At 38.3% G+C, this 22,037-nt stretch overlaps 1 long non-coding RNA gene and 2 pseudogenes across 1 annotated transcript; 1 reads left to right on the top strand and 2 right to left on the bottom strand.

Moving 5' to 3' along the window:
* Positions 1 to 3,496: 3,496 nt before the first annotated feature.
* Positions 3,497 to 5,023, bottom strand: LOC140950344 (uncharacterized). Its single transcript, XR_012167170.1, has 3 exons — positions 4,768 to 5,023; positions 4,253 to 4,375; positions 3,497 to 3,568 (listed from the first exon to the last, which is right to left on the bottom strand). It is a non-coding gene; the product is annotated as an uncharacterized lncRNA (long non-coding RNA).
* A 9,683-nt stretch (positions 5,024 to 14,706) lies between these two features.
* Positions 14,707 to 15,361, bottom strand: LOC140950326 (uncharacterized; annotated as a pseudogene).
* A 2,513-nt stretch (positions 15,362 to 17,874) lies between these two features.
* Positions 17,875 to 21,802, top strand: LOC140949625 (uncharacterized; annotated as a pseudogene).
* Positions 21,803 to 22,037: the final 235 nt, after the last annotated feature.

The raw sequence follows: 22,037 nt of genomic DNA, 5'->3' as shown, positions 1-22,037 counted from the left end.
AGCAAGACACCCTGTTTTTGGCGCGAAATTGTCGCGGCTGCAAACTCTCTTCGCCCGCGCAAACAAACAAACAATTTACGCAGATCTGAAGAAAACAAAAGCTGCTTTTTTGGACGAAGCAGTCCAGCTTTTTTTAACAAATATTTTCGCCCTTATCTCTGATAGAGTTTAGACTACAAACTTGTTCAAAAGGTACGTGTCATTCTTTTCTATGTGTGCATGCAATAGTTCTTCTTCAAACTTCATAGTTGTTTTACTATGTTAAGCTTACAGAAACCAATTCCGAGCTTTTCTGATCGTTAAATCTGGTTCAGTAAACTATAAAAATCTTTCTGTATCACAGTAGAGTTTACATTAGATCAAGCCCTTTTTCTTAATAGGGTTAACGCATTTCTGTAAAAGTAATGCCTGGCTTATATTTCACAATGCAATTTAACTCAAAACTTCATGCGAGAACCTACTAACATCAAGATTAACCAACTCTGGTTTTTCTAACAGTTTATATTTATCTGCGAGAACTACTCAGGTAATGAAATAATATAAGACTTACATATATCTTTTTTCATTGACAGTGTACTTCAATAAAAATGTCTGTACCAGACTTTGATGGACATATTACTGAAGCAAGTACATAAGCTTATTTGAACAGGATTCAGTGCAGTTTATCAAACAAAGAAGTGTGATTATTTGAAGACTTCGGATGTTTTGCGAACGTGAGTATCTCTTTCTATTGATTTTTCTGGGTTCTATACGTAATGGGGCTCATACTGCATAATTAACTTTTAAAATATTCCATTGATTTTTTTACCACTACAGTGGCAGCTGGGTATGTTTCAACATCAACAATCATTCAAACATACCGAGCTGTCCCTTCATTATTGTTTACTGGACAATAACTTTGGGGGTTAAAAAGGTAGAAAAATAGCCGCGTAGCAAGCTTTTCCGCGCGAGTTTTGTGCAAGAGGGCAAAAAAAGAGGAAGGAGGGGCCGGGAGGGGCTAACTCTCGCAATAACTCGATTGGAAACGCTTGTTATGCAGGCTAGGTATAATATAAAGTGTTTCTTTAGTTTAATTTTAAGCTTTGGGCATAGAGGGAAATTTTGATTGAATTTTCCTGGACTTTATTATGTGATAATAATGCTCGATTCAAACGTCAAATTTCACAGGTGACGAACTTAATGACAATGCATGTACACGAAATGTAATGTTTCCATTCAAAAGCATTAGGTTCGCTACACATTTTTAACAGGGTCTTTAAGTTTCGATAAAGGTAAAGAGAAAGGGGGTTTTCTGAAGAAAAGGAGCGATAGTAAAAAGGGAGTGGGGCCAAAAAATTTATTTAAAACACTATGACTGAGCTTCTTATCTCAAATTTCTATATTTTTTTTACAATTATTTCACAGATAAAAGAAGCAAGGCAAAGTGATAAGTCTCCAGTGGGAAAAAAAAAGGACACAACAGAGGAAGATTGAAGTTAGATACATGGCGTTTGTCTTTCACTTACATCAAGAGTCAAAAGCACCCTAGAATGAAAATCTTCGCAAAGATAACATCAAGACAGATGGGCTCCTGATCAAGAACATTTCTTACTTACCATGATTTTAGCACTGGCTTTCTTGAAAGAGTGTTTTAAACTATTTTGCAGGTTGCCGTCCGTGACAACTGCGTGAATCTGGAACATTTATAGTGCTTCAAAAATTTGCGACAGTCATTATGATTGTCCATTGACAAACTGCATTGAGTACTTTAGACAATAAATCGTGAAAATGTTTTAAAAAACTATTTTTATGCGTTTAAAAAAGTTTTAATCGGAATTATTCAGCTTTCTAATCATCTAGTGAGGTTTTAGGACAATAAAGTACAAGATTAAGAACTCAATCTCTTATCTGTCCACCTTTTTAAACGGTATCCAGTTCGCAATTGAATTTGACTGAAAATCTCAAGTTGGATTCTAGCCTGTATATCAAGCGCTTATGACTAGCGAGGCAATAACGCGGCATTCGCGCGAAACGCGAGGAGAACGAGGAATTCACGCGAAGCGCGAGATGAGCGAGAGGCGCGATGCGAGGGGAGGAAAAAAAACAAACATATTTGGCAACACCTTTGTTAAACCTTTGACTTAAATCTCACACGCATTTGACGACAACTTTGTCACACATTTGACCTGAGGCTCAGACACTTTTGACGACACTTTTCACAAGCCTTTGACTTTAATCACAGACATAACTTTGCGGCGCTTTTGTCACACCTTTGGCCTGAATCTCAGACATATTTGACGACGCCTTTGATAGGGGTACAAATGCTAATGAAATATACCTTTGACGCGCGTCAAAGGTAGGGGTTAAAGGCGTGACAAAAACGGCCTTTATCGCCTGAAGACGCGCCTTTGACCGCGGGCAAATGTAAACATTTGTCGCGCGTCAAAGTCGTACAAAGGTGTGCAAAGGTGGCCTTTATCGCGCGTTTGACTTCACCTTTGACGTTCGGTAAATCCGTTTTTTCGTCCCGTGTCTCTTCTAGTTTAGAGATGGGGAAGGGATAGTATTGGGCGTCAGTAACGCTGGTTAACCCAGTGACATTAATCGTCTTCAATGCTTCCTTCTTCTCACGTGACGCGATAAGGAACGAGTATTGGGTCTAATAAGGAGAACGTTTGGGTCTAAAGGTCCTGTGTCAATCAAAACAGCTTTTATCGCTTTAGTTCGTCCTATTCTGGAATATGCCTGCCCAGTGTGGAATCCATATTTGGTTAAACACATACTCAGTATTGAATCCATTCAGCGTCGTGCTACTCGATTGATATGTGGATCTCATAATTCTTACACTGAAAGGCTCACTGAACTAAACTGGTCAACATTGGAACTTAGAAGAAAATACGTTTGCCCGGTTCAACTTTACAAGATAATTCATGGCTATTCTGATATTAATTATACCACATATGTGGATCTGACTGGCCCGACAAGAACTAGAAGAAACCATGACTTTAAAATCAGGCCCAGAGCAGCAAGGGCAAACTATTTTAAATGTTCATTTTTTAATCGTTACGTTAATGACTGGAACTCTTTACCAAACTTCGTTATGTCTGCTTCCAGCTTGAACTCTTTTAAAACTTTATTACTTAATTATCTTTGTAAGTAGTCATATGTTTATTATTTGCTACTGAATGTGGATGTTCCTTTTTATTTAATATCTAAGTAGTTTATTTAGTTGTTATTTTTTCTTTTCTCTTAGTATCACGTGATGTATAGTTATGTATTAGTTTTCTATCCTTAATTGTTTTATCTTTTCGTTTTGGAGGGCAGTTTTTATATGGGAATTCAGTTTCCCCCTATTGCTTTCCTTTACCTATTGTACTTTTATATATGTATATATATTTTTATTTTGTACATTGGTAAAAAGAATTATTAAACTTTTCCTGAGGGGGCACGTCTGTACACAGGCTAACTGCTGTTCTGCAAATATCAAATTATTAATGCATATATAGAAAGTTTTCTTACACGTTGCTCTTGGTGGTGTATCGTCCGTAAAGCAGCGATTCATATGCGTCCACTTCACTGGTAAACGACCCTACATATCAACAAAGTAAATGACCATAAGACAAATACCAAATGGACGACAAACATGGAATAGCGAGTTGGCGAAAACTAGGCGAAAGTGGAAGATAATGAAAATCAAATGTACTGCCTTGCTTCCCTGCATCTTAGCGAAAAAGACAGTCGGTAGAAAAATATACTCCGAAATATAAGATCAGAAGGCCATCTTAAAATTTTAAAATAATGAAACTCAGGCCTCGTTTACACGCAACTTTCTTTTTTACACTTTCTTCCTGTCTTAGTGTGGAAGGACAAAACCGAAGAAAGTTTCACTTAGCCGTTCTCTAAGACTTTTATCAATTATAAAATTAGTAATCTTCTTTTATATGCAGGTGAATTAAAAATTTATGCTTGGCAAAAGACGTCTTTATATTACCACACTCAGACAACCATAGTCACCTTAAATATGTAATCTAATCCCACTTCTTGGTGACCGGCAAAATAGTCTCTTATGCTTTGTAAGAATTGTCAAATGTTTTATAAACTTTACACACAAGGCCTTAACTTCGAAGGCTACAGTTTTGGGAGCAACTCTTAAAATATGAAACCAAGAAAGGAGCGACATAACAAACAAAGCCTGACGTGTTTTCCTCCAGTTAACAGCAAAGGATTGCATGCCAGTCCTATACTCTAGGTCAGTTTCCAATACAATACATACCTTAGTTTTCCTTTCATAAACGTTTTCCTGTTGCACCTCTCTCGCCATTCCAAAGTCAGTCACTTTACAAGTTTCATTTTCTCCAACCAGAACATTTCGAGCGGCAAGGTCTCGATGAATAATCTGCAATGTGACATTTGATTTCAAACGAGCTTAAAACCTTGCAAGTCACATGAACCCGTCAAGACGTTCAGATCCTTCTGTCCCAGTTTGATACTGTTACCTTTCAATGAATTTTGATCTCATTTTTCTAATATTTGACACCAAAGGGATAGAAGAGCAAGAGCTCTGTCAGTTTCACGTCTGAACATCCTAATTCACACCAGCCCAGCCGCACTCACATTTTATGAAATCGCCATTGTGTCAGTAGGTCTATCAAAACGCAAAAGCAAAAAGTGGCGGAAGTTAAAGTGAGGGGAATTGAGTGTGTTCTTAACTGTCAATTTGGGTTGCGAAATGTAGGCAGTCTGCACCAGACTTGTTTGAATACACAATAGTAAAATATTTCAGCTTACAGATCTCGATGAGAGGTAATTCATTCCATCAGCAACTTGCCAAGAAAACTTCATCAACTGTTGTGACGTCAGACTTGTTTGTGGTTTGATATCTGGGTCTTTGAAATAAGTATCATTTAATCCACGGCCCTTTCTCAGGTAACCCAGAAGATCCCCGTACGGAACGTACTCGATCAAGACTAACAAGGGCTCTGAGTAGAAAACGACGTATTCATTTAGTCATTCACAGGCAAAGAGACTTGACTCAGACTGGAAAAGGCACAATTAAAATGACTGGACTGACCCTTTACTTGCAACATAATAGTTGGTATCTAAAGACAGTCGCCCACCAGATTCGGTGACGCATTCCAGTAGTTTGATGACGTACGGATGAGGCTTTAACGTCTTCATCACTTCAAGCTCTGATAACAAATCCTTCCCGTCGGATTCCGGCCCGTCAGCTGAAAGTTTAGGTAACGAGCGTTTCATTGTTACTCGTTTCTGTTACATTCCGTTATCTTTCAGTTATCCTACTCTTACATTATTAGTTACACATTGATCAATCAAGTTATGCTGTACCTTTTAACATTTTGACAGCCACTTGTGTGACATGATATAAATGCACATATACTGCATTGAAATTACGGGAAACAATGTTGAAATTAACTGACGCTTTATAGCCCCAACATAAAAATGGCCACATTAGTTTCATATTCTTTTGTTCATATTCAAATTAGCCTTTCTAGCCTTGTTCTTCATCGAGCAGCCATTTTTGCTTGTAACTCTTAAGGTCTCTCCTAATTGCTCGCCGGAAACAATGCCCTGTCATTCTTTGAATGTTTTTAGTGTTTTTTGGGGTCAGGAAAACGCACCATTGGTGACTTTCCTTCAAAGCAGCTGCTACATGACCCATATATTTTTGCACTGCGTCTATGATGTGTTATTTTTCTTAGCTATATATTTGACATGAAACATACATTGAATTCTCGTGTTTTTTCACATGTTGTAGTATACAGCCTGAAATGGTTAAGAAAGACAGTAAATTAGAATAAATATATGCAAGTTCGACTTTCGTTCTCTTTTTTTTAAAATGAGTGATCCCAGTTAGCGTCATTTTTGGAAATGAAAATATTCACACATCTTGTCCCCTTTTGTCCTTTTAAGGGATAACGAGCACTTAAGCAAATAATTCAAAGGCAACATAACGATGCTGAGAATTCCAAATAATAGAAGGTAAACCAGTTGGCTTTTTCACATGCTCGTCTGAGAAAAACCACACTCGTGACTACAGAAAACAAAGCCAGCTAGTGGTGGGGGTGGTCCAGCGCTCTACCCACTCGGCCACGTTGCGTCCACATATAAAAACTAAGTAATTAAACGTTAAAAGTTAAATGTTTTGTCTCTGGGGAAAAAAAAATTATCATATAACTTAACATTGCTCGAAGGCAACGATGCCTGGAAGAGCACTAGTTATTTAAATATTTTATTTTTGCCGGATAAATCAAAGGACTAATTGCGAATACTGAAGCTACCACCAAAACATGAGATTACCTTCCTCCTTTTGCTATCTCTATAAAAGAATTAAAAGGTTAAACTTAGCAGGGTGTTAAAGTAACAACGCCGTTAGTTAAGGTAGCTCGACTGGATATTTATTGGTGAGAGGAATACTTTTCATGTTTGGCCATTAATTCCGTCGCTAAAGATATCGGAAAACGGTCAGGTCAGATTTATATGATAAAGATAAAAATTTGCCATAAGTTCAGCCGGGCGTTGAATTGTTACAACAGATCAACTTGGCTTTTTTCTTTTCATCCTTTTTTTTTTGTTCTGTTTTGTTTTGTTTTGTTTTTCTTTTCTTTGCAAAATAACGTTTTTTAACGGTTTTCGGTTAAGCAAGATGTTCTCCATAACATTCCAAAAGTCTGCAAAAAAATACTTTGGACAAATTGACAAAAAACTAGTTTTATAAGAACCCTACGTTTCGCTAATGGTATTACATGTACTATCATACATCTGTGTTATAATAAATAACCATCCCCTTTATTCTGGTTAGGGACGTTTCCCTTTCTTATGATACGTACAACGTAAAATCTAAAACTCGCCAAAATGGCTTCTAAATGACTCGAGAAGCGAACTGATCTATAAAACACAAAGCAAAGAAGTGAGCCATTTTATTTCGAATCTTTACAAAAATTAAGAAAGGGTAATTTAGAACCTATTTTGCTTGTTCCCACACCTTCTCTTATAAAAGTCAAATGCAAACTAACTTCCATAGAACCTGGGCTTCCTGTGCTTTACTGTGGCTTGCACCTGTGTCCTGATCCATGCTGTGATTGGTCGTCATCACAACAAACAGTTTTCAAATATTTCAGATGTTCACCGTTTTGTTAGTTTGACAGTCTAGAAATTTTATTCTTAAAATTTAACAACTTTTATTAAATAACTGAGATAGTATGCGCGATCTGATTGGTAAAAAACCTATGGTTTTTTATACCGGTAAACCCATAGAAAAAGGCATCCGGACGACAAGCCATAAACAAAACCAGCTATTGATCTGAAAACAACGATTTTAGAAAGGCTAAAAAACAGAACAAGTTACTTACCCAGCCCTTTTTACTATTAAAAACCTTTGGTTTCCACATTTTATTACAGAGCGTCATAATTCGCTACTGCCATAGCTTTAAAAGTTATAAAGTACACTGCTGGAAAGAAGTTTACATTTCACGACGATGCCAAATCGCAGAGAAAGACAACAACTGTGTGAATTTCTGGTGTAGAAAGTCTCTAGGAAAACTTAACCAGGTGCCAACCAGCAACAAAACGGATAGTTTTTATTAGCATTATTGATTTATTTTATGTCAAAATTAAACTCCTGAATGAAAGAAATTGTTCAAAAAGAGATGTCTGATCAAGTTATGGTACAAAATCGGCCGCTGCAGGTTGTAAACAAGCTGTAAACGATGATGAAAGATGTCAGAGTTTCGTGGTGGTTTTTTTTTTCCAAAAATTGCACAAATTATTCGGTAACATCGATGCCATAACCTACCTCAAACCACCTGACTTCACAAATCGCAAATATTAACAACAATATGTGGCTACGGCTAAGAAACCTTTCTCCTAATTTAGAGCTATCACTGACATATTTCCATCGGTCGTTGTACGAACATAAGTTACATGCGACAACTTCGCAAATCCAGCCATGTCGTTACCGAAGGATTTCTTGATCATGATAAAGTCCAGAAACAGATCTTAAACCATGCACTGCAGCTTGTAAAAAGTGAATGCAGTCCTCCATTACAATAACTGCCATTTCCGTCTGTAAGCACGAAATTTTTACGGATCGACTCAACAAAATAAAGCTGCGTACAGTTTAATGTTCAGTTTTCTACATCTGTAGTAAACAAACCATGAACGTATTCTTTCATTGTACGTTCGCATGAATGTGTGCTGACTTTTCCTATAAAACAGCTTTCATAAGCTATTATGTAATGATTGCAAAATCTCATGTTTTGAAGTGCTGCTGTTTGTTGTTTGACTGAACTGACACTCAACTGAGTTTTTAGAAAGTTCGGCGCTATAAATCGTGAGACATGATTGGCTCATGATGACTTTAGAGAGAAGACATGACTTGATCACGGTACTAAAACCACATTTTTTACCTAAAAATGAACAACAAATTTTCCTTCTTCCAACATTCCGCGTGGGTTATCACGACCGTAAACCCATAGAAAGTGGGGTCTATTGCTTAAATAACAGCGAAGTCTATAATTACTTAGCAGTGCTTTAAGAATTAAGAAAATTAAATTTTGGTGATATATCCGTACAGCCCCATACATTTATTATGCATAGATGTTTCCAGTAATGTAAGCTATTTGTGTGAAATAGTTTAAAGTTACAGCATGCATTATAAATGTAGGTGTTTGTACGAAACCCTCCCCAAAATTTCGCCTGTACTGCTTGTTTTGCACATTGAGCCAGAGGGCTCGAACAAATTTCTTTAGTGATATAACCTTATATAATTAACCTTGTTCGCCATCTTCTTGTCCTTATTTCTCCTCCACAGCCACCAAGCAAAGACTCCAGCAAAGACAGCAAGCACAACAATAGGTATGACGATAGCAAGAATGAGTGGAAGTTTATCGTCTGGAATTACACCTTTTGCTGTTCATTACGAGAAAATACGCAATCATTTCCGTGAAATGGCGACCAATAGATACATTCATGAGCGCGAAAATACGAATATTTACGCATAAATCAGATTCAATTACGATTTTTGCATTTTAATCAACATTCAATAACAAATTTGGGCATTCATTTGCGTCATTCGGCATACAAAGGAGAAAAATATTCTTTCATGAAGGCCAACATCAAAGTCATTAACACCATCTTGAAAGTCAATAGGGAAACTGACATACATTAAAGTGCAAACACTATTCATTAACATTGTTATGACACTTTTTGCAATTCAATAGCAAACAATTAATGAAACAAAAACTTTAATGGGCTTGTACAATCAATCGAGTGATCTTAACATTTAATATACAAAAGTCGATTTTCAATTAAACAAAAGACATTCAAACAAATTTGGCCTGAATTTCAGTCCGTTAAATGTACATCCCTCAAAAATCTCTTTTAAACATTTTAGGGGGGTAGGTTTGCATGAAATGGTATCCCTTAGCACATTTAGCTGCGGTCACGATGTCATGTTTCTACGCAGAGCTTCAAGCACTGCAGATGTTGTGTCCGACCTCAGCTACTGGGATGGCTAGGGCTTTTCCCTCACTCCTGTTATACATGCACATCTTTCAATTTCCGGACTCGAGATGTTGGCCATAAGTGTCGCTTTCAGACAACTTAAAACCTTTTCAGTGATGTCGAGGGGGGAAGCATAAGGCAAATCTACGTGGGCTGGCACCCCGTCATAAGCAAAGACCACTGACTTATCAGGATCCATTTTTTCCCTCGCTCGTGCCAGAACGTCACTGAAAAAACCGGCACAGCATTCATTACTCTAGCAGGTGCCCAGAAAAATACATCTACATGTATTCGATAGGTGATACTGACACGGTCATAGTCTAGTTTCGTCCTCGTTGGCCGAACACTTGGCGGTACGCCCTCCACTCCCTGTCGCGCCCCACCACGACTTCTGGCCGTCTAGGGTCTATATAACCGCAGTCGTCGACGAACACACTGTGGCGAAGTACGGCGTGGTTCTTTAAACAAATTCAGGCCAATTTTGGAGGTGGAATTAGTATTGTTTAATTAAAAAGAGATTTTTGCATATTAAATGTAAAAAACGTTCAATTTATTGTACAAGGGCGTTAATGTTTGTCTTATCTATTTTAAAGCTGTCCGAGAATGTTATTGAATTGCAAACAGTGTCATAAAAATGTTAATGAAAAGCGTTTGCACGTAAATGTTTGTCTATTGTCCATAATGATTTTCAAGATAATGTAAATGACTCGAATGTTGGCGTTAATGAAAGTATATTTTCCCCTTTTCTATGTCGAATGACGCAGGTGAATGCCCAAAAATGTTATTGAACGTTGATTAAAATGCAAAAATCGTTATTGAATCTGATTTATGCGCAAATATTCGCTTTTTCACGCTAATGAATGTATCTTCGCGCTGTTGGTCCTATTAATGAGACCGATGAAATCTTGGTTACCTTGAAAAAGCTGAATTACCTTATCAAACAACAAAGAAAACAAATGAAGCAGTAACATATATCACATTATCCGTCCCGTTCTCTAAACAAAACTGACGTGTGTCTTAACCGAGCTATTCTTTGTTTCCCTGAACAGGAAGGGAAGAGCTCGAGTGATCCCTCTCCTCTAAAACTTTATAGCCACTTGTAATGAGAACACCAAATTAGACCTAATCACCGCATCCAAAATCTAAGTGTATCTTGATCAACTCAGTGGCATGAGTTTACGTCATTATGACGTCCGGTGGTTTTTCTTCTACAGGTTTGCCTTTCGCCCAGACAAACGCAAGAAACATGCTTGGTGTCCCTTCCTCTCACCTTAAGAGTTCCACCTTCCCCTCACCTGGAGTCTGTACGCACGGAAGGATCGATAGGTGACGGGGTACTATGAGATATTAACATTAACTGTACATTAACTGCTAAACCTAATTTTTGACAGGTAGTTTTCGCAATTCACTTGCCAAATCAAAAAAAAAGCTAAAAATAGAGATTAAGTAAAGGAAAAATTGCGATAAGAAGCCTGAAAACAATTTAACTGCAAAATCATTCACCTTCACAGCACAAATATTGGTCAGCCCGACGATCCAAATTGTTACTTGTACGTATAGTGATGATGATGAGAATAATAATAATAATAATAATAATAATAGTAATAGTAATAATAATAATAATAATAATAGCAGAATATGTCAGACGAGTTAAGAGGCTGTGTAGATCAAGGCTGAACGGCGGAAATTTTATTAGCGGCATCAATGCCTGAGCTGAAGGAAAACTAGAAAGATGTTGCCAATAAATGGCTGTCTACACACCAGAAGTAAGGTTGCCAGACTGTATCTGCAAAGTTGTACGACGATCAAAACTTACCATTTGCAGAGATTAGAGAAGGAAAGGGTAGCTTAGGATATAGAAAACCTCGTCCTCGTATTCGTATTTGTCTTTAAATCTAAATGTCTTCACTTTTAACGTGACTAGGAGCATTTTAGCCCACTTCCATTTCAAACAAGATGTTAAATTTTAAAGCCAATGGTAAAGTATAATGGGGCAGATGTTCACAGCTTACGAACTGTACTGCAAAATTACCACGCAATTTATATTTACGATCAAAGGCTGCGTTCATCTTAAAGAAAGGAAATGAGCAAAAATCATTTTCATTCACAAATTCACGGTTACCTTTTTTAGAGTAGAGAAGTAAACAATCTGGGCTACATAGCATTTAGTGCATTTAAAACCGCTATAAAGCTGGACAAAGTGCCTGCAGACGCATTACCATTTAACACACTCTTAATCACTATTTAATAACTGAAAAACCATGGAGAAAACTACATGTACACATATTGAGTTAAACCATACCATCAGAGGGTCTTCCCGTAGTTGTTCCTGTAGGAGGCGTGGACGGACTTTCAATTAGAGCAATCCCTTGTATGGACGAAGCATTGACAGCGAATTCTCCAAAATTGTTATTTGTGGCAGCAGTTCGAAGCGTGTTCACTACCGAAGCTTCTGAAACAATCGATGCGAATTCAAGGGCCAGTTCGACAATTAAACTTCCACAACTGCAAGTACAGAGACAATGAGATGGTTTATTTTTTCTTGTGAGGTGTGGCTGTGACGCAACAATATATTATTTTATGTGACGTCACGTTAATCTGGACTTGTCTTTACAGCAACTAAGTAGGATCTTTGCCGCATAAAACACGTTGAGGAATAAAAATACAGAATAACTACTTTTGGGTGAGGATGTATGATGTATTACAGACACGCGTAACATAAGGAATCCGAATAGTCTCTTTGCAGCCAGTCATTCACGCGATAAGGGACGCACTGAGACAAGACAAACAAAAACCTTACATTATTGAAATGGTCATTTTTTTTTGTTTTTCTTCACCCAGTATATTTCTTGCTCTCAAGCATGGCGGTTTTGTGCCATGTGATTGGCTTGCTCCAAAGGGCTTTACAAGGTACATAACAGATAATATAGGAAACTTCACAAGACCATGATGCAAGGGACTTTAAGATCTAGGACGTGACGGCTTTTAGGAAGCGGTGACCGGACAAAAACCTGGAACGAGGACGGCGTTGTAAGCGCGGGAAATTTAAGTTAAGATTTGCGACGCGATGGGGTCAATATCAGTACATTAATCCGTAAGAAGGTTTTGACAGAGAAACAAACAATGGCTTCCATCCAAAAAATTCAAGAATTACTGCTACCTTGCTCGGAGGAAGAAATTATAGACGACGAAGAATTTTCAGTGTTTTACGAGGCGCATACTCCACAAACTCTTCCATTTCAGCACTCGGCATACGAGAAATTTTCTCTCGAAAACAAAAATTCTGCAGAATGCAAAGGTGATTTTCGCGTCCATAAAAGGGATATCGCATTACTTATTGAAGCCTTAAGAGGTCCGCTCATCTTCAAGAGCAGTAATGAACTATCTGTGATGGAATCGAAGGCCTCTGTATTGTCCTAAAGCGGTTCGCATATCTATGCCGCTATTCCGACATGATGCCAATCTCTGAGCGATCGGTGCCAAAGCTGAGTTTGATCTGCAACCAGGTGACAGACTGGATGCATAATACTCACGGGCACAAGGTTACACGGTGGAACCATGGTATTTTAAACCCACCTTTAATCGCTACGTATGTAGATGCGGTCCACTCTAAAGGAGCAGTCCTTGATAACTGTTTCGGCTTGGGCTGAGCGGCCCATTAGTCGGCCGATGTCAAACCAGCGAGTTGTTTATAATGGCCAGAAACGCGTACATGCGCTCAAGTTCTAGGCCGTCTTGCTTCCCAATGGACTGATTGCTAATATCTATGGTCCTGTAGGTAAGCCCCAGATTTTTGTTCTATTCACAAAGCAACCTTTTTTCCCTTTATTGGCATGTTTATGGAATTTTTCTTTCATTTTAATTGCCTCTTACCTCTGCCTTATTTTTTGGTGAAATTATTTTAATAATTGATAATAGCCTATTCAATTTCTTGTTTCCACGCCATATACCCTATGTGCTAGTTAAATGTAAAGCCTGCATGACTTGATTTTAGCGAACAAATTTTTAGATTAAAAAAAAAAAAATTGGAAGATTGGACTCAGTCAAGTAGGAAAAATGTACATAGTATGTTCTATTTTAAGCAATGGTTTAGCTTGTCTCTATTCAAACACAACAGCTGATTCTTTTGGACTAGATCCACCTTCATTAAATGACTATTTTAATTAACACGACTTTGTCACGATGAACTTTTCATGAGAATAATATAAGCTTTTTTTTGCATATACTTCCTGTGACAGAAATGCCTCTTTAAAGAGTGTTGCGTGTAAAAATTTCCTTATGTGATTAACCTTCCTCCTGTGACTTCCAGACTGTTGGACTGGAACATGTTGTTTTCTACTTAGCTAGGGTTAGTAAAGTTTCCTGTATGCTTTCCTCACCAAGAATAAACAGTGATAGGGATAGATATGGTTTAACTAAGATATCCAAGCAACAAATGTAGTTTTTGCTCATATATGTGCACACAAATCAGTACCTTTAAAATAATATTTAATTAAATTTTTGTGGATTGGTTTGAAATGTAAAAGCACAACTGATGGCCTGGAAGGAAGGCCTCTTATTTGTTCAGAGAACAGAGGTACAAGGAAAATCCCTCAAGTAATAAAACAAAACATTGTCACTTGAAAAAACTAGCAACAATTGTGTACATATACAACATCAGTCAACTTTCCTTAATGCTGATGACAACCGAGTTTCAACTTTTCCAGCAAAAAAAAAAAAACAATAGAAATGCAAAAGGTGGTTTTATGTCATCTCTATCTCGTGGGCCTGCAAATCAAGCAGTGTATTTTTTAAAAATATTTTTATCCACGAGCCACTCGAAAATGTTCAAGCAGTGTAGTTTTAGATGTTGGCTTATGGTACATTAATGTACCAGTCAAATCGAAGGTTAATGATCCTCCCTGGGCATTAAACGTTTGGCCGGTTGTTGCGTGTTTAAATCCACCCACCCACCCCCCGGGATTAACAGCCATTCAAATACCCCATTCTATGTTCGTTTCAGGTGATCAAATTCCCACACCTAAAATTTTAATTAAGTGATCATAATTTATTTATTTTGCTCCTTTATGCAAGGGAGATATTTAACCATGAATTTGACCGATACATACCAGAAAAGTACAGTTATCGTATGTAGTTATTTTATGGGAATAATATGCAGTGCAGCAAAATATGCCGCAAAACCTCACTGTAACACAAATCCATAGATCACTTATTGGTTGATTTCTCTAATAGAGCTATCATTGCCCTTGACTGTTCTTGTTGTTGTTGCATTATCATCATTTGAGTGTTAAGCAGCTGTTGTTGGCTTTGTTGTTGTTGTTGCTGTTGCTTTACTTTAAACATTTCTGTTTGTTGCTGTAGTGTTTGTAGCTGCTGTTTGGCCATTGCTTCCACTTTTTCTCTTTCCAACGCTTGCCTTTCTTGCAAAATTTTAAACTCTTGTTGTTTCAGTTCATAATTCATCTTAGCCCTATCTGTTCCATAGCATCACTTCCACTTCTACGCTGTCGTTTGAATTTTTCCTCTTCGCTCTCACTTGATCTTTTCCTAGTCTCCGACAGCTTTTCCATCGCCTTTAATCTCGCATCTTCTGCCTTTGCTTGGTCGTTTTCACATTTTCCTCTACTCTTAATTCCTGTGATTCTGCCTCTGAAGTTTCTTCTAAAGCGATGATAGTGTCCAAAAGATTTTCCAGTTCGCTTGGTTCGTCGGGCGCTATACCGGATGCCTTCTCCTCGGCTCTGACCTTTCTTTTATGCTTGTTGACGAGAATCCCCATGTGGTCGCGAACCGATCGCTTGTCAACGCAAAATCTCGATACGGTACATTCGCTCAAAATTTGAGCTATTTTCTCCCACATCCCGCTTCTTTAGTGGATCCTTTTTTGGACGTAAAAGGGTTTAAATTTACCGCTTCTCCCCACAAGAACACGCCACGCTCGTTTGACCAAAACATCACCTAGCTAAAAATAAAATAACAGGGGTATAAGCTTAATTAAGCTTACATTCAATGCTTCGACTGAATGAAATCACGTTTAGTGTCCGCGAAATATTCCTATATCCTTTCCCAAACATAACATATGTTGAAAATACGAGGATTTGTTCAACCGACTCAAATAGCCATAAATAAAGCTCACATTTACCTGGGAGGTTTAGGCTTGGATGCCATGTTTCGATCCAGGACTTCAAGTCTTCAACTAGCTGTTCACCTGTGAATATATGATGAAAAATGCCTTAACTGTCCCATCTTTGCATTCCAAATTGACTGAAATCCAGGACCAAGATTTTAAGTAACTCTACTGAGAGCCTGAGAGGTTTAAGGGAGACAAAGTATTACTTTCATGGACAAAAAAAAAAGGATTTTATACTCACGTTCTGTACACAACGCCAAAGTTTGCCAAATGACGTTCTCGACGCGACTTGGCGCCACTGATACAACGCCTTGGGCATGCGTACTATGTACCCTGCCTGGATATTTTACTTCCGGTGGCGTCTTATAGCCATCGCGTCCTGGATCTTAAAGTCCCTACAATCTACCGGCGGGACCAGTTTAGAAAATTCAAGGCATGACAATTTGAGAAATAGAAAAAATGCTTTTGAAGCGAAAACCTCACCTGTGGCCTATATATCTGACTTCCAAATCATCGTTACCCGGGAAAAAGCGGCATTAACTAAAAACAAAACAAAAACAAATTGCTTAACACCATTTACAGACAAACCATTGCTAAGACGGAGACTCTAACGCTTTACTCATGTGTAACTATCATCGACAAACTGACTGGGCAAAACATAGCCTGCAAGGAAGCTCTCCAACTGGGGGAGTCGCGAGAGGTCACGCGAAAACAGCACGCGAAAGAAGACGCCAGTACGAAAAGGGCGCTTGCAACGATCTTAAATAAATTTTCATTTCTACCCCGGAAACCGCAGGAAACCGCAAAGCGTTAAAACTGTCACCGGAAACAAGAAATGTGTCAGCCGTTTGTCAGTTACCCTCAGTGGGCCAAGCCGAACGCGCCAGTTACACTAGCGTTGTCCATTCAAGAGGCAAACAATATTACAATTTCGCAAAAAAGCAAGACTACTAAAAGAAGACAATTGGTGTGGACCTTCTAGTCTGAATCGTAGCCTATAAGCTGAGTCGGATCTACAATATTCCTTGAATTTAGCGGAGACGCGTCGCTTCAAAGCCACTGCATTCTTTTTAACCCACAGCGTCATGAAAGTACGAAAAGGGCGCTTGGAACGATCTCAAATAAATTTTCATTTCTACCCCGGAAACCGCAGGAAACCGCAAAGCGTTAAAACTGTCACCGGAAACAAGAAATGTGTCAGCCGTTTGTCAGTTACCCTCAGTGGGCCAAGCCGAACGCGCCAGTTACACTAGCGTTGTCCATTCAAGAGGCAAACAATATTACAATTTCGCAAAAAAGCAAGACTACTAAAAGAAGACAATTGGTGTGGACCTTCTAGTCTGAATCGTAGCCTATAAGCTGAGTCGGATCTACAATATTCCTTGAATTTAGCGGAGACGCGTCGCTTCAAAGCCACTGCATTCTTTTTAACCCACAGCGTCATGAAAAATCGCATTCACTACTTTCCACTTTGTCCACGAATCCGCTTGGATATCAAATCAGCTGATTTCGTTTTGGGTAAACTTTTAAACACAACAAACGCGGTGAGATTTAGTATGGCAATGTTTTCCTGGCAACCCCTTCTCAGAATTCTGATTTGCCCGTGTATACATTCCGCGAGATTGAGAAATACAGCCACATAGTCCTCAGAAATCGTTCACCGATCATAGAAGGAGAGAGAGATCATGTTTCTCATTACGGAATCGCGCCTGTAGATACGCGTCGCTAGTGAATGCAAATTTTTTCTGTCAATCAAATGTGTCCTATTATTTGTAGGTGGAAATTGGTAAAACATCGTTATTGTTTTGGAGACAATAGAAGAACAAAAGATAACAGAAAGATCAAGTTATCCGGTCTTAAAGCGTGTTGCGTGACTTAAATCAGTTGGAGCATTTCTCCTAGCTTTCCCGCATTAAAACGTTGGAATGAAAAGTCTGAAGCTTAGCTTTTAAAATCTTGATAACCAAAATAAAAGGGGTGCCCCAAAAGGCAAGCATTTGGGAATTCAAAATCGATATTTTTGTCTCCAGCGAAATCCGGCGGATGAACAGTAATTTGCATATAAGCGTAAGTGAAGCGAAATAGATACAAATTGCCGTGGTTGTAAACACAACGTTTCCTCGAAGTTTTTTTCCTTTTGAAAGCGTAAATTCGCATGAAAGAGCTCAGCTTGCACAAAATAATATAAAATGAAACGAATCAAATCGAAAAGTGGTTAAAAAAAGTCAGGATATTTCAATTCGATGGAAAGTAAGTGATTGGGTAGGTGATTTGCATACTGATAAAAATAACGTCTAGCGCAGTTCAAAACCGTTCGGCTTCCTGAATTGTTTTCCTGGAATTCTATACATTCTGCTGGCCTAAATCGTTAAAATATGTTATGAAGTCAAAATATTTATCAAGTTGAGCGTTTGCATTTCCTTATAAAAGAGAGTAGCGCGAAAGCTTGGATCTATAGATTTTCTTAAGTTAAATTACCTTTGTATCGTGGAAACAATACCCTGACACTTGAGTCTTGAATCAAAGGACGCAACATGCGTCGGCTCCCTTTGTGAGCGCGCAAATAGTCATGGGACCCGCGATTTTGCGGGCGACACGGATCTACAGGCGCCGTTCCGTAATGTCTCGCCGGAGAAAGGAGTAATCATAGTAATCGACAAGAGCAGTGCTGAGAAAATCTACAAAGCAATGATTCAACCTGTTTTTACGTACTGTGGAACTTTGGGTCTCTGTTGGTCACATTCCCGTAAGAGTCGAATTGAAAGCATTGAACGTCGACGTCAGAAAGTCATTGGTGGAAATTATCAAGTCCAGACAGTGGAGAGTTTAATAAAGAGGCAGTCCTGCCAGCTTGTGTTTGATTGTCTTCGGGATAATGTCTGTACCCCTTTTAAAGGATATTTTACAAAAATTGAACACAACATTAACACTAGAAACAATGGGTGTTCACTAAAACTTCCCAAAACCAAATTAGAATTTGGACGGAGAAGTTTTGCCTTTCAAGGGGCTCTAGTTTATAATACTTTACCTCTGCATTTAAGAACTGTAAACTCTAGGTTTCTTTTTAAGAGTAATTTAAAACAATTTTTTCAATAGTATTCCATAATTCATAACTCTTTTCAGTCTTGTAAGTCGATGATTTTTACAGATTTTGATTTTTAAATCTTAGATTTCTTAGTGTTATTTTATTCTATTTTCCTTTTTCGATTTTATTTTTTAGCTAATTATGAGATAATTACAGGACCCTTTTGATAACAGTTCTTTTTATTAGAACTGATAGGTTATCCTATATAAATATTCGCGCTATTATTATTATAACTTTACCGATTTCCGTAAGGAATGTCATCAATCAAAATTACTTGACGGTGCGACATTTTTCAGCCAATGGTATTGAGCTTCCTCTGGGCGAAGCAGAAATGAAAATTTTTAAGAGATCCGCCCTACGTGGCTTTGCCGCTTGCTTGCGCGTACCGTTCTCTCGCGGCTCGCTTCGTTCGCCATACATGGAGAGCTTGCTAGCAGGCTAGACAAAAAACCGATAAGTTTACCAACAATAAAATGACCGACTTTACAGTGACAAAAGATTGATCGAAACACACCGCTCCCATTTAGAGTCTTCACAGCCAATGTAATCACGGCTTAACTAGTTGACGACCAATAAAATTGGCGGTAAGGTGACCAGTCAGGTCAACTGACAACACAACTTGCTTTGACTTGTACTCTGACGGTTACAACCAAGCAGGTTCGGGGAACGTCAGTCCTCTCTAAGATAATACTCACCCAAACGATCGTATTTCCTCTACTTCTTTCACGTTCAGTAATATGATGTTCTTATTTTTTATCCATTTATTCCTCTTTTTTTTGCAATAACTGAGCGATTTCTAGCAATCTTATTGGTCGATACCTACAGTCTAAGCGTTTATAAGCGTATACTGGTATACACTGAACTCATACAAATTCTAAACCACTGTTGAGGGATGGAAACGGATTTGAGAGGAAACCGAAAGTAAAACACAAGCCACCAACATGTTGAACTTGAAAAGTCCCTCCGAAAACAAAAATTATTGTACTCACCACACCCCGCCCAAGAAAAAAAAAGGAAACCAGTAGCGTTGATACTGATATAACACTAACTAGGGTTTTTGCGGCTGAGGCAGTAATAATGCTCTTGGAAATATGGAATCGTGAGGTCAGGTAAAAAAGGATGAGATACAGACAAAAAGCTCTGACGTCATCGGCGCTAATGTTTTTCCCTTAGGGTGTTTCGATACAGTTTTTCAGAGGCCATACTGATATTTTTCAATCGCCTTAAAAGTGTTTTTTTTTCCTTGTCCGATCGCGATAAAATTTTTACCAGTAATTGGCTATGGATTGAATTTGTGAAAATGTAGTTTTAAATAAAATTGATATAAGCGAGTTCGGAGTTCCAGCGGTCAATCTCAAAATTGCGTGTGACTGGGAACGAATCGGGATAATAATGATTTGTTGATATAAGGAAATTGCATCAAGTTCGGAGATCTGGCATCGATCATTTCTTGTCTAGTGTATTTTTCTCGAGATGTTTGTCCTCTCTCTCGACATGACAGAAGAGGACATAAGATGACTTTAGGAGATGGAAAGTCCCGGAACTAAAGGAACTTTTACGCATTCGTGGTTTGAAAACAACGGGGACCAAGGACGAACTTACTGCATTGGCTTTCAGCGGGACAGCTATCTGTGCCTGTGAAACTAACCGCGGAAGAGGAAATAATACAGAGAAAAAAAAAATACCAAAGTCTTCTTAACGTAAATGGTGAGCAGTTACCAGATCCTTTCACGGAACTCAAAGATAATTGGATCAGTGAAGAAAAGAGAGTTGAAAAATGGCCACCTATTTTACAGATGCAAATAGTGGAATTTATCTTAACGGCCGAACAAGGGAGCGATCTTGGCAAACGCCTTCTCAGTGATTATAAAGAGGGAAAAGCCTTTAGCTATTTCGATTCACAATGGCTGAAGGAAGTTTTTTATCACCCCATTTCAGACACTCACGAACTTTTGCTTCTTGAAGTCGCAATCAACACCGTCGCAAAGAATAGACAACGCACCACACAAGATTTGGGTTTGCGTGAAAAAGATAAATGGTAAAGTGGAGGCCGCTTATTGCACATGTTTTGCCGGGTAAGAGATTGATTTCATGTGTATATAACAGTATCTGTGGAAGTATAGTTATGACTTTTTATTTTTCCTTCGGTTTGGGATCCACTTGTAATCACGTAGCGGCTGTGCTTTTTAAAGTGGAGCATGCCTGGAAAAGTGGTTTGACACTTGGGAATTCGCCGACATCGAAAGAATGTGCTTGGAAAAAGTATGGGGCCAATAGACGACTGTTTAACTGTGACAATAGACGGATCGAAACGCACCAATTACTGATTACGAGTCTTCATAGCCAATAACATCACGGCTTAACTGACAGACGACCAATAACATCACGACGTAATTGACCAATCAAATCAATAACCAGAGTATAATACCATCAACTGACGTGATACAACTCACTTTGACTCTGAAGATGACTACCGCACAGGATGTCTAAACGTCAGTCACTGTCAACAACAACCGTCCTATTCAGGACTACGTTCACCTGGACGATCAAACTCAACCTACTTTTGAAATGACTCCTGGGTTCAAACCTGTCACAAGGTTAAATCACTTAAAGATAAAAATGACTCTTCCTCTGCCACTTCATTAACAGAGCTACTTAAAGGAAAATATTCCTGCATTACAATATGGGCATGAGATGGAAAGGAAGCAAGGCAACACTACTTAGAAGAAATGAAGCGCCTTGGCCATAAAGATGTAAACGTAGAACCTTGTGGATTATTTGTAATGCAAAATAAGTCTTGTTTAGGTGCAAGCCTTGATGCAGCAGTTAGTTGTAGTTGTTGTGGTAAGGGAGTATAAGAAATTAAGTGCCCCTATAGTATTGCAAACCAAATTCCCTCTGAGAGTAACTTTACTTACCTCAGACAAACTGCAGTGGATGGCAAAGTTAATGTAGTAAGCAGCCATCCATATTACAGCCAGGTACAAACCCAAATGGGTGTTACTGGGAGAAGATGGTGTGACTTTTTGGTTTACACACGTCATTGTATTCACTTAGAGAGGATCATGTTTCATCAGCAGAGCTAGCTACAAATTCTATATGCAGCAGAATATTTTTTTAATAACGACATTGCTCCAGTGTTAATTCATAGTAACACTCCTGGTAGTTAAAGTTAACATAACATGAAAGTCTCTTACTGAACTCAAGAGTGACTGTCCTTGATTAGCAAGACCCACTTTATCCTTTTGTATCTCAAAGTTAAGTTACATGTTATTTATTATCTTGTTTTAAAATTATGTTGTTTTTCCCATTTACATTTTA

Source organism: Porites lutea, chromosome 10 (genome assembly GCF_958299795.1).
Source record: "Porites lutea chromosome 10, jaPorLute2.1, whole genome shotgun sequence".
Lineage (NCBI taxonomy): Eukaryota > Metazoa > Cnidaria > Anthozoa > Scleractinia > Poritidae > Porites > Porites lutea.
Note: the sequence above shows the minus strand (reverse complement) of the source record. Positions and strands in the feature narration are given on the sequence as shown.